The 12,505-nt window shown below is 34.9% G+C and overlaps 1 long non-coding RNA gene across 5 annotated transcripts; it reads right to left on the minus strand.

Annotated features, from left to right (window-relative positions):
• Nucleotides 1-2,613: 2,613 nt before the first annotated feature.
• LOC139894640 (uncharacterized) lies at nucleotides 2,614-12,351 on the minus strand. Of its 5 annotated transcripts, XR_011775153.1 has the most exons (8): nucleotides 11,749-12,351; nucleotides 10,200-11,424; nucleotides 7,035-7,147; nucleotides 6,212-6,269; nucleotides 5,489-5,551; nucleotides 4,191-4,509; nucleotides 3,933-4,013; nucleotides 2,614-2,887 (listed from the first exon to the last, which is right to left on the minus strand). It is a non-coding gene; the product is annotated as an uncharacterized lncRNA (long non-coding RNA). The 5 variants fall into 5 exon arrangements; XR_011775155.1 differs by lacking the exon at nucleotides 3,933-4,013; XR_011775154.1 differs by lacking the exons at nucleotides 2,614-2,887; nucleotides 3,933-4,013 and adding an exon at nucleotides 6,747-6,899 and having other exon boundaries at nucleotides 4,027-4,509.
• Between the last annotated feature and the right edge of the window lie 154 nt (nucleotides 12,352-12,505).

Raw genomic sequence — 12,505 nt, forward strand, 5'->3', positions numbered from 1 at the left:
TCATTATTGACATATTTCAAAAGACGTTGCATTCGAGTCGTAGAGTTCATCAAGATTATTATTAAGTCAATTATAGATGGATACATTATAAAATGGTATGCATGTTGTTAACTGTCGATGTAAATGAAAGTTTGTCTTTTAAAAACGAATGCAATGTTTGTAAAATGCATCATATAGAGGTCAAGTACCTCGCGATGTAATCAACTATTGTGAATCGTTTGTAATCAATATGGACTTCGTCCGGATGGATTAGGACGGGTCCTTTCAAATAGAAATAATAATCTGATTAGTCAAAAGTATTTTGCAGATTTTAGAGTCTGGAGTTGCAGACTCTAGAATTATTGAAGTAAACGTATGATGATTTCTTGAAGCCAAAGTCAAAGAATATTCTGGAGATATGCTTGTTATTTAAGAAGATTTGTTTTGAAGATTTGATTTTATCTCCAGAGTTGACTTCCTAGTTATTAGCTAATTTGGTTTGTTTTTAGTTTATCTTTTCCATCTTTATTGGTAAGTAGTTATGGAAACCAAATCTCCAGATTTGATTTTTACCTGTATAAATAGGGGCGTATGTTTTCTTATGAATTTGTACTTTGCACGATCAATATTATCAGTCTTTCATTCTATTATCGTGTTCTTTCATTTTCTACACTTTAATTCTTATTTATTGTATAAAGTGAGAGTCTGGTGTTCATAGTCATATTACTGTGAACTAACAGTATCAGCAATCACACCTTTGTGGGCCCCCTGAGTTCTTTTGACAGAATCAGTAATCGTATGCCTATGAACACCAAAAATTGGGTGATTTATTTGCATAGGTGTTCCATAAAATTCATAATAGGCCCCCAAAGATTCATTTTGAAAGTTGCAAAAAGAAGAAGAAAAAAAAAATTTCTTTTTTGGATGTGAAGCACTGTCAAACCAAAATACCTAACAAGCATTGCTATTTAACTCGGATTGGTTCTAAAAAGTCTAGGATTCAAAGAATAGTGTATTTTAGAAAAATAAGGACTCATACATGAGTTTAGACAGAAATTTTACTGATAGTATATATATATATATATATATATATATATATATATATATATATATAGTGGTAGGATCAAGAGGGAAGTAACCAATCGGGGGGAAGCGGGGGAAGCAAAAACTTTTTTTTTTTTCGTTTTTTGAAAAAAACTTTGTTCACGAACATTATAGATGGGATGAAAATATGAACATTTAGTAGAGACACTTTGTGATAAATGTTTTTATTTTGGCGAGAAAACGCTCGAAGAAGTAATATATAACAATTATCGTGTTTTTCGAGCGTATGTTGAAGTTTTAGCTATTGGGGTTTAGATATTAGGGTTTAGATATTAGGGTTTAAAAATTTAGGGTTTAGGGTTTAGATTTAGGGTTTAGATTTAGGATTTAGATTGAGTTTTTAACACGAACGGTTTAGAGTTTAGGGTTTAGGGTTTGTTGTTCTGGGTTTATGGAATAAACCCAAAACAGCAAACCCTAAACCCTAAACTCTAAATCGGGCTAAATTTTACTTCACAAAACATGAAGAAAAAAAACGTTCATATTCTTCACGAACAATATTATCTTGAATGTTATTTTTGTCGATCGTTTTTTCGCCTAAATAATAACATTCATCACGAAGTGTCTCTTCTAAATGTTCATATTTTCGTGTGATCTTGATGCCGGGAAAAAAAATTCCAAAAAAAACGAATTTTTTTTTTTGCTTCCCCCCGTTTCCCCCCGATTGGTTACTTCTCCATTGATCCTGCCCATATATATATATATATATATATATATATATATATATATATATATATATATATATATATATGGACACCAATAACTGTGTATTGCTACTTGGTCCCAATAAGCATGAAAAGCATGATCCCAACCCGAACCATAAGATCCTCTCTCGATTAGCTGCTTTATTTGTCCCCAATTCACGGTCTAGGTTCGGTTAGTTTCCATCGGGGTTTGGTCTTGCTTTGAACCAACAAACATTCTTAAACTCTACAGCGAACTGCTGGTGGACCAAGCTTCTCTCGCTTGTGTTGTTCAACTGGAAGACAGATAGTCGTTTTGATGACGTCAAATACTTGAACGGCTGACATGTGCCTTTGACTGCATCGTGTCATTTTGATTGTAGTAATAAATAACTTGTAAAGCAGACACAACTTCCTCCATAGAAGGCTGGTTTGTCGGATATGTTGATTACAGCCACCAGCTCTTTAACCTGTTATTATTTCCAGCATAACAACTCCAAAACCATTAATTAGTAAACACTTATTCATACCCAAAAAGAAGGCAAAAATTTTTTTCATATAAAAGACCTGTAATTGCAAAGCATCACAACAAGACTCAACAAGACTATATTCTCCATCTCAAGCTCATGAATTCTTATGAGTTTGGATCAACTTGATTATGTGTGTGTTAATTTGAATTGTTTTCAAATAATGTTCAAAATCAGTCTTGAGTAGCTCCGAGTTAACTTGAATCGACTGACACCAGTAATATGCACTCATTATAACTTATGATTTAGGTTAGAACGAAGAGCTATTATTTGATTTAAAACCAATAAAAGTTAATGGTGGTCAAACTAATTACGGCTGACATTATGGTTTTACAAAGAGAGAAAAAAGCTAACCAGTGGCAATGTATTTAGAAAAGTCAATAATTAAACTTCCATACGGTAAATAACTAAATATCTTAAGTAAAGCATTGACCATAATATATCACAAACTATATGAACATGTTAATTAATTTTCTCCCCTTATCTAACAAAATATTTGTAGATTTCACCTCCCTAAAATTGACATTATTTTCTGTAGTTTGCAAGAAGCAAGACCTTGAGCTGCTCCCATGGCTATTTTAAGCCGTGTGTCCCCTGCAAGTATCATGATTTCAAAGGTGTATGCATATATGATAAATTTTCGACTATATTTAAAGAGGAAGGTAATTGTGCATAAGTTGAGGTATATTAGTCATTATAGTTATAACGGTGATCTGTTTGAGAAATACATACAAAGAGAACTCAAAAACCCATCTACAATATATACATATCAAATCTGGAGCAAGAAAAACATAAACGTATATTATGTCCATATGTTAGGTAGTGACATTTCCTCCCATTCTTTTTTCTAAGGTTTGGTTTTACTAGCCATTTTGCACTAGTCCTTCATTGAATTGAATTACCATGGCATTTTTTGACGATTTTCGTGATGACGAACTTAGGTGTATATGTCTCCGTTATAAAGTGTTTGCGATCGCACTGACGAGAAGCAGCAATCACTAGGGATTTATTTTCCGATCGTTTGTTTTCCAAACAACTCAATGCGCGCAATGATGATCCTATATGAGATATATCACATTCTTGTTCATTGATGTTGACCGGTTTGAGTCGGTTTTGGTATTTCGAATCTATGAAAGAACACAAAGGGTTTTTCGAATGGATAAATACTCGGGGCGATTATTTCGGTGAAGATCCAGAGGTTGCTTATTAATTGCGCCTGGGGTGGGTTGATGGTCTTTACGATTATCGCCCAAAGGGTATCCATCCATTTGAAAACCCTATGTGTTCCATCAATGGTTCAAAATGCCAAAACCGATCAAAACCGGTCAGCATCAAGTAATGGGATATATGCCATATAGGATTACCATTACACACATCGAACTGTTCGGCAAACAAAGGATCAAAATACACGGTGATTAGTGATTCTCATTAAGGTGATCTCAAACACGTCCGAATGGAGACCTATAGATCTAATTTCACGATCGGCAACGTGATCAAGACTTGTCATAGTAATTCAGTTCAATGAAAGATTATTGAAAATTGCATCTAATAATTTGTAAAAATAAAACCCTAAAAATGAACGGTAGAAAATGTAACCCTAAGAAAATGAACTGTGTAGTTTTAAATAAAAAGCGTGAACCTGTTTCATTAGAAAGGGGAAACCGTGAGAATTTGCAAATTAGCCTTTACATGTGCTAATATCCATTTTACCCCTCGCAACCTATTGACACCATTTTAAAGGATCAATTTTGATTTAATGGGGGGAAAAGCAACATACTTAGTTTATAAATAATAATTAAAATATTAGAATGCCAACTAAGAAGACTATCAATGGTCAAAGCAGGAACACTTTTAACTTAAACATTAATTAATCCCAAGTTTCAGTTTCATAATATACCAAAGTGGATCTTCAAGAGTAGTTGTGAAAATATTTGCGATGTGTGAATAAGTCGCCTTCTTTTCGTCAAGCTGATTTTGAGCCATAAAAGCCTTCTTAACAAACTTGGTGGATTCAGGTCCTTTTTCATGTCTTTTTAACTTAAAAGGAATTTGCTGCATTGACCTCACTTGTGATTTTTAGACCATATGATATATCTAAAAGATCTCCAACAAGACTTTTTTTTACAGTCTTCAGAAGTGAGCATTGCAACCATTCTCCAACTCTTCAAAACCACTTTGGTTTCCATTCAGAGTCAATTCTATTAGTCGTTTCTCTGCTGCAGTTGGGAAAAAAAATAAAATTAGTTGGGGATTTATAACTTCTGCACAATGTTTTATAAACAACGTGAGTAGTGTCAAATTCAGACGTACCAAACAACATTAATAAAAGTCTGCAGCTCTTTTGACATACTAAAAGTAAAGAATGATCGATAGTTCACTTACTTATTTTGACATGCTAAAAGTATAAGAAAGATCGATAGACTTGTTGGACAGATTGTTATAAAGGATAGGAATCCATCACTTTAATCTCTAAAGGATATTAATCCATCAAGCTTAAAGATAAAGGAAACACTTCAAGCCACCAAGATCATAAGACTTATAAAGGAAAATGAAGATTTAGGGTAAATGGAGCTTGACTCCATTAGAATTCATATTCATCTAAAAACTGCCTATTATATTCCAGCAGCCTCTCTTCTATAAAGGAGTCAAATTCTTGAATATTCTATTCCCAAGACAAAAGTTAAAATAAAAGCTGGAGATATAAGGGCTGCTCCCTAACAAACATAGCATTTAAAAAAGGTTGTTTTCTAACAAACATACACTAAATCACTTGACTTGGGACCACTTGTACTACTTGGACCACTTTTTCTCTTCCTGATTTGCTTTGGTGATTTGTCTCTATGTTTATCCGTACTTAATTTGTTGAATATCCATACAAACATAATGCATGAGACTTGGTTATTGAAAGCAAGTAAGGTGCACCCTTTGGTTGAACTTAGGGTCATGAAACAACCCCTCGGGTTGTGACTTGTGTCATAATATATTTTTCCTTTGACATGATAACCATATCACAAGTTAAATTTCAAAAAGGCTCACATTAAATCTGGATTCATGAGAAGAAAGTGGATATTGAGCAATACATCTTACCATCAATGGAAAATACGAATACTAATTTGAATACAATTAAAATCTTCAAATCAACAACTTATAAAATTTAATTAGAGGAACCACTAGTAAAAATTAGTGATATCGTACCTTCGACTCACGTAGCTATGTTCAGAGAAACCGTGCAGACATTGTCATTTTGTATGGCGCAACCTGTCACCAAAGAGTTAAATATGTTAACAAGATGGATGTGGGGTCAAGCACATTAGGTAAGGGGCTTTCGGGGGTTAAAACATGTCATTTTAGTGAAGTTTAAAGATTTTATTTGGACATTGGTATATAATAATAATTGTGTTAAACATGACCCGTTTGGAATAAAGACATGTCCTCCTAGATCGGGTCATTTGAAAAGTAAATAGGTTTAACAGCACAACTTATTCATCTAGCACAACTACTTATTCATCTGATGCTCTAAAATCTAAATTTCATAATATCACCCAAATTAACAGCAGTAACACATAAACACATGTAGTCTTGACTAAACATATACACATGTACTTTAAGATTTCAAAAGCACAACTTCCCGCTCGATTTTTTCATCTTCTCCGGTCACGGGCATCTCACCGGTGGTCCGGAGACCCTCACTTCATCATAAACACATGTACCTTTTAGATCTTTTCATTACAATCCTCTCTGATCTGGTGTCTATATGGGTTTTCGAGTCACCCTACTAATGACATGCCCAAAATATACTCCGGAATTCGAATATGTGGCATACCCAAAATCCAAGAATTGTGTAAACAAAGAATGTGTGCAGGCTTTGATACAGCCGAAAAAAACATGAGTAAAATATGAAGGAAAAAAACACATGACCTTGTTCTTGATGCATGTTGTTGAGCTTCAGTCTGTCTTCCCGGCCCATTACTTCCAACTGAAGAGCACAAAAGATAATTCTATGGTCAGCATATTATATCAGTGTACCCTTTAGATCCATGGTTTCAACTATAAATGAGTCGTTCTGCTTCACACAGTTTATATCCAGAACGCCAACAAATTATGACCTAATTATACTCTTTCATTACGACAGATTATGGCCAAATCAGACTCTTTCGCCATCTTATGGTCTCCCTAACAATTCATAAGAGTAAGCTTCCTAATCCTATGCTATTGTCATAACAGGTTGCATCATTCTGGACATCAATGGTGCAACCATATCTATGACTTAATTTAAACAACAACAATGACATTTCCATGACAAATTATTTTCTAATACGTTTAATCCACCCGTATTAAGATTTTCAATACTACTACTCTTGATACGCAAATTCCAATCCTTATATCTCCAGTTGACCATCCAACAATATTTATCAAACAAAACAATTCTGAAAGTGCTACAAATTATCAACACCTATAGCAGCAGCTAAATGCCAACCAGCATGAAGATATGGAATCTTAGGAAACAGATCATTAGCCACAAAGAACGCACAAGCGCTGACATCTTGTGAACATTGTGCACACGTGTAAGTTCGGGATCTTTAACCGCTCCTTTAACAAATTTTACCTGGACGAACAAGTTATAGACACTCTTTATTACCATCCTGACCCGCTCATTTTTCCAGGTAATTTAAGTATTAAACACAATTAAACTCCATTTTTAAGTTATAGACACTCTACTTTTGCAATTAAAAATGTATACCTCCATTCCAGTATGAAGAGCCGAAACCATGAGTGGCCGAACAGGAAGACACAAGGCAGATGCAGCCAGCAGCAGTTTTTTGGGTTGTCATCCCTAAAAGCTCTTAATAAGCACTGAAAATATACAATAAATAACTCAATATTGAAATATGTAATGAACGATATGTATATATAGAGACACGAAGCAAGTTATTAGCTAACCACCGTAGTGGTCGCTATCATTGTGTAGTAGGCCCATCTTGATTACTTTCTTCATCTACATTTAGACGAATGGTATAAATTTGAAGTAATTTCTACTTCGACTAACGAATTAGCATACAACTTACAATTCAAGTTCTTTCTCAAAAACAAGCATAAACAAATTTGGCCTAAAACTTTTTTAAGTCAACCCAATAAAGCAAGGAGAACCATCTTGACTGGAACCCATATCGATCCATTACCCAAAGCACAACCTGTAACCCATATCCAACATACTAATAACCATTACGATAATTTGGCCATAGAGAACATGCCTTGGAGCCTGGATACCAACAACAATAAAAGAAAATCATAAGTTGATTCTGTCATTGAAGATCATAAGTTGATTCTAAGATGTGTCTGGTGGTGGGTTAATGTTTTTTCAGATACATCGTATATGCTTGTTGTCAATATATCCACATGGAATTATAATCAGGTTTTCCCTCCTCCTCATGTACCAAATTCTTATATTCATCCACCGTGATCCATCAGGTGAGGGATTTATGATCCCGAAAGTTTTTCTTATTACAACCTAATCGGGGTACAAAGGCTCCAGACTTCCGTCATCTATCATCTATACAATTTCGGGGTTAGACTTCGGAACTCAGACTCTTGCCCAAGGAGATGAGAAATCCCAGAGCAATGGTGTTAGGAATGAACAATAACCCCTTCCACTATATATCATTTCTGGATGAGGATGCAATCTTTGTTACCAAATGATCATTTGCTAACTTAATTAGATGCAAAAATTATCCGACCTTTACTTATGGTTTATAGGTTTGGCATTGAGGTGAACAGGAAGTTCTTATAAAAAAAATATGAACATTGCCGTGTGTGAAAGCGTATAACCCGTGAGGAGTCCCTTTAACCCGGTTTCAATTTATCTTAAGAGTTCTCGCCCTATTTCGTATTAAAAAAAAAAACTAACTTTGTATGGATTCATCTCACGTGTTCTCGCTCATCCTCTTCCGTCGTTGCCCATTATACTCTTCTTTAACCACCACTTCAAGGAGAGTGGTGGCGTCTTGAACTTCTCATTCACTGCATAGACTCGTTGTTGGAGAATATGATGCATGAAATTTTTGTTCGATACACGCAAGAATACATGGTTCTCGAGAAAGTTAATAGTTAAGTTTGATGCATTGGTGGTCTCGAATTTTTCAACAAATCTTTACCTCATTTCATAAGGTAATGTATGCTTTTTGTTTATAAATGATAAAAAGGTCAATAAATTAAAAGCACAATATACAATAGATTGAGGTGAAGATGTGTCGAAAATGTTAGAGATGCGAACAGTACATCAAAGTCAACGTTGCCTTCTCGAAAACCACTTATTGTTGCTTGTATCGAACGAAAATATCATGTAACCCATCCTCCAAAAGTGAGTGTGTAGTGAAAAAGAATCCCAATACGCCCTCACTCTCCTCAAAATGATGAAGAAAGAAGACTTTAATGGGCAGTAGCAACAGAGGAAGATAATAGGCGGGAATGCGTGGTATAAATTCGTACCAAGTTAGATCTTTTGTGATACGAAATATCTTCTGTGATACGAAACAATGATATCCTCAAAACTAGGCGGGAACTCGTGAGATAAATTAAAATCGGGTTAAGGGGACTCCTGCTCTCACACACAAGATGATGCTCACTTTTCTTGCATACGAAATTCCGTTCATCTCAATGTTTAACCCATTAACCATGCGTAAAGCCCAAGGTATTGCAGGTCTAATTAAGTCAGCGAAATAGTTTGGTAACAAATATCGCATCCTACACCCGGAATACTATATAGTGCAACGTGATATTGTTTCATTTATAACATCATTGTCTTGGGATCACTAATCTCCCCGAGCTAGAGTTTGGATACAAAATGCGGGTGCAGTGAGGTCCAAAGTCGTCTTGAAATTGCATATGCGATAGACGATAGAAGCCTGGAGCCTTTGTACCCAGATTATATTGTAATCGAAAAAACCTTCAGATTTAGAAATCTCCTTCAGGTGATCTTTCTTAATAGTACATTCCTAATAGTGGGTAGATCGATGTCAAAATTTGATGCCTGCGGGGGAGGTACAATCTTATTACAATTCCAAAGGATATATTGATAACATGTGCCTTTATGGATGTATCTAAAAGAGCATTGACCCACTTAGACGGACTTAAGAATCAACTTCTGATCTTCATCGACATAATCGCTAAAGGGTATTTGTCCAATCGAAAAGCCTTGTGTGTTCCATTAGTGGTTCAAACGCCCAAAACAGACCCAAATCGGACGCCATCATCAACCATGTAATGAGATACATCCCATATAGGATTACCATTACGCCCATAGTACTATTCGACTAACGAAGAATCAAAAACTAATTCACCGAGTCGGTGATTAGTGAGTCTCAACTGGGCGACCTTAAACACATCCAAATGGATACCTATAGATCTAAGTTCATCATTGCGTAAGTGATCAAGACTTGTCATAGTAATTCAATTCAATGAAAGACTATGAGAAAATTGCAACTAGTAACTAGTAAACCCAAACCCTAAAAAATTGAACGGGATAAAATGTAACCTAAGGAAACGAATTGTGTAACGAACAAGTAATATTAAATGAAACGTGCAAACCTGATTTCATTAAAAAGTTAGAAACAATGAATTTGCAAATTAGCCGTTCATGTTGTGCTAATTTCCAATTAACCCTCGCCAGCTATTACCACCCTTTTAAAGGATAAAATTGATTTGATGAGGGAAAAGCAACATACTTAGTTTATAAGTAATAATCAAATATAAGAAAGGCAACTGAGAAGACCATTAATGTTCAGTTCTGAAACAGACCACTGTGAAATGTCAATACAACCGAACAATTATTTCAAAATTGCTACACATCATGCATGAACACTTTTAATTTAAATATTAAGTAATCCCAAGTTTCAGTTTCATAATATACCTGATTCACAAAACAACGAATCTTCAAGAGTAGCTGTGAAAATATTTGTGATGTGTGAACAGTATTGCATATCTCGAATTAACTCGCCAAGTTCTCGGTTCTAAAGGTCCACCGAGTACTCCTACTCCTACTCGTTCAATTACCCGGTCAACGCGACAATCATAACGGTCAAACGCGCATATATGTTCAAATCGTCAAGATCTATTCAAATTGTATATAGGCGACCTCCTTTTTAAAGTGTAGTGTTTAAAATTAGGGTTTTATAATTTTGGGATGAAGTTAGAGAAGAGAGAGGAGAAATGTCAAGATTATAAAACAAGATAGAATCTCCAAACAATTAGAAACACAATCGATTGAATGTAAACTCAGATCTCTCAAATTATTAGCAAAACAATAAGAAGTTTACTCACACGAATGTCACTCAAATTTTTTCAATCAATGTGATTGAGAAATTAATCGGAATACAAAAATATAAAAGAAGAATTGATTGCATCAAGATAATGAATCTAATTAGAGAAGTGTGCTGTAACCCTAGAACAGGATGAGAGCTTGTGAAGGAAGTATGTGAGAAAGATAATGTGTTTGTCTTCAAAATAATCAGTATATATATTTTCTGATATTTCCATAGTTGCATCTAGATCCTTGAAATCTTTTATTGGATGAAGATCAACCCCTCCTATACTTTACTTAGCCCTTTATGATTTTGTGTTGTTTGTGTTGAAACATATCTACTCACCTAATATGAAACCTTGATGCACCGTAACCCATCAACTTCCAGAAATGATTGCAAATTTGCAACACATCTACTACTCAAATAAAACTTATAAAATTAAGTAAAAAGATAATTTCAGCGAGTTGACATACTAAACACAAAAATAATGACATCAGTTAACTGTTCTCACCTTCAACTCCATCTAAACCCATTTTTATATCAGTTTAATGAACTATGTATCTCAGCATAAGCAGAAGTCAGGGAAGAACACAACATGCTAACAAAGCATGCGGATCATAAATAATAAAAAATAAAACAATAAGAACAATAATGATAATGAATTAGATAATGATAATTACCTTTGAGAAACTATGAAGATTGAGTGTTGCTGCCATCACTAGTACAGCCTTCTTCTCTTTTATGGGACTAATTGAGGAAAATGACTTTAAAAGCTTTGAAATGTAGATGTCCATGGTGAACTCATGCTTATCGTACGCACAATGTTTCTAGTTTCTGGAAAAAAGATTTTTAAGGGTTAATCCAAATGAGTAAAAATTGGCCCTTTTATGAACAACATGAGAGCAGTAGTAAAAGATAATAATACTTGTTAGATTTAAATGAAAGTGTATATAACCAAGATTTCATAAACAAAATTGTTCTGCTGCTGTCCAAAATAACACAAACTAGATTGCTATGCAAGTTGAGCACCCAGCAAAGAAATTTTGTAATCAAAAATCCAAAAAATATAAATATAAATAAATATAAATTCATGAGAAGAAAGTGGATATTGAGCAATTTAATACACACACACACACAATACAATATAAACACAATTACCTGATTATTATAGTATCAGACCGACGTCCGGCACAAATCCGGCCAGAAATATAAAAACCGGCTACAGTGCAAGCGATCTGGGTTTTTCAGCGAAAGTCATGAAAAACTGCCTACACCAAGAGCTTCATCTCAATTTTCCGAAGAAACCCTGAAGGTTCATCAACGACCACCGTGCAGCTTCTACGCGCTACCACGTGCAACCACGCGCCGCCGCCAGAGAAATTCTGTTTGCCGCAAAACTAAGTTTTTTCCGGCGCGTCTGAGCTCAGGGGGACACCACACTCCACTCCTTAGAAATTTCCAACCACGCAGGTCACAAACTTGCCGCTGTTCGCTACAGGAATTTGTAGTGTTTTTTGGTCTGTAAATGTTCACCCCTCTCTCTTATATACATATATACTCCGTATTTCTTGGTTAAAAAAAAGTCTAGACTAAAAAGAACTAACAACAAAAACACAAAGTCTAGATTAAAAAGAATGTAGACTATACAATGACAACGATCACCCATTGAAATATGTGCAGATGTATAGTTTTGGGGACCATAGTTTTGTTAGGTTTAGCAGAGACTGTAGGGGTCGACACAAGCTTGGCAAGGAAAGTGTGGTCAAGTGGTTATTGTTTGTTGCATATAAGTGGTAGTAAATTTTTGTCCCTTGTAATCTCTCCAAGAAAGGACTTCTGCAAATGTTGCTAATTTTTCTTTTTCAAAAAAACAAAATAAAACAATACTCCTTAGCCACTCCCTATCGCGACTAAT

This window comes from Rutidosis leptorrhynchoides, chromosome 2 (assembly GCF_046630445.1).
Source record: "Rutidosis leptorrhynchoides isolate AG116_Rl617_1_P2 chromosome 2, CSIRO_AGI_Rlap_v1, whole genome shotgun sequence".
NCBI lineage: Eukaryota > Viridiplantae > Streptophyta > Magnoliopsida > Asterales > Asteraceae > Rutidosis > Rutidosis leptorrhynchoides.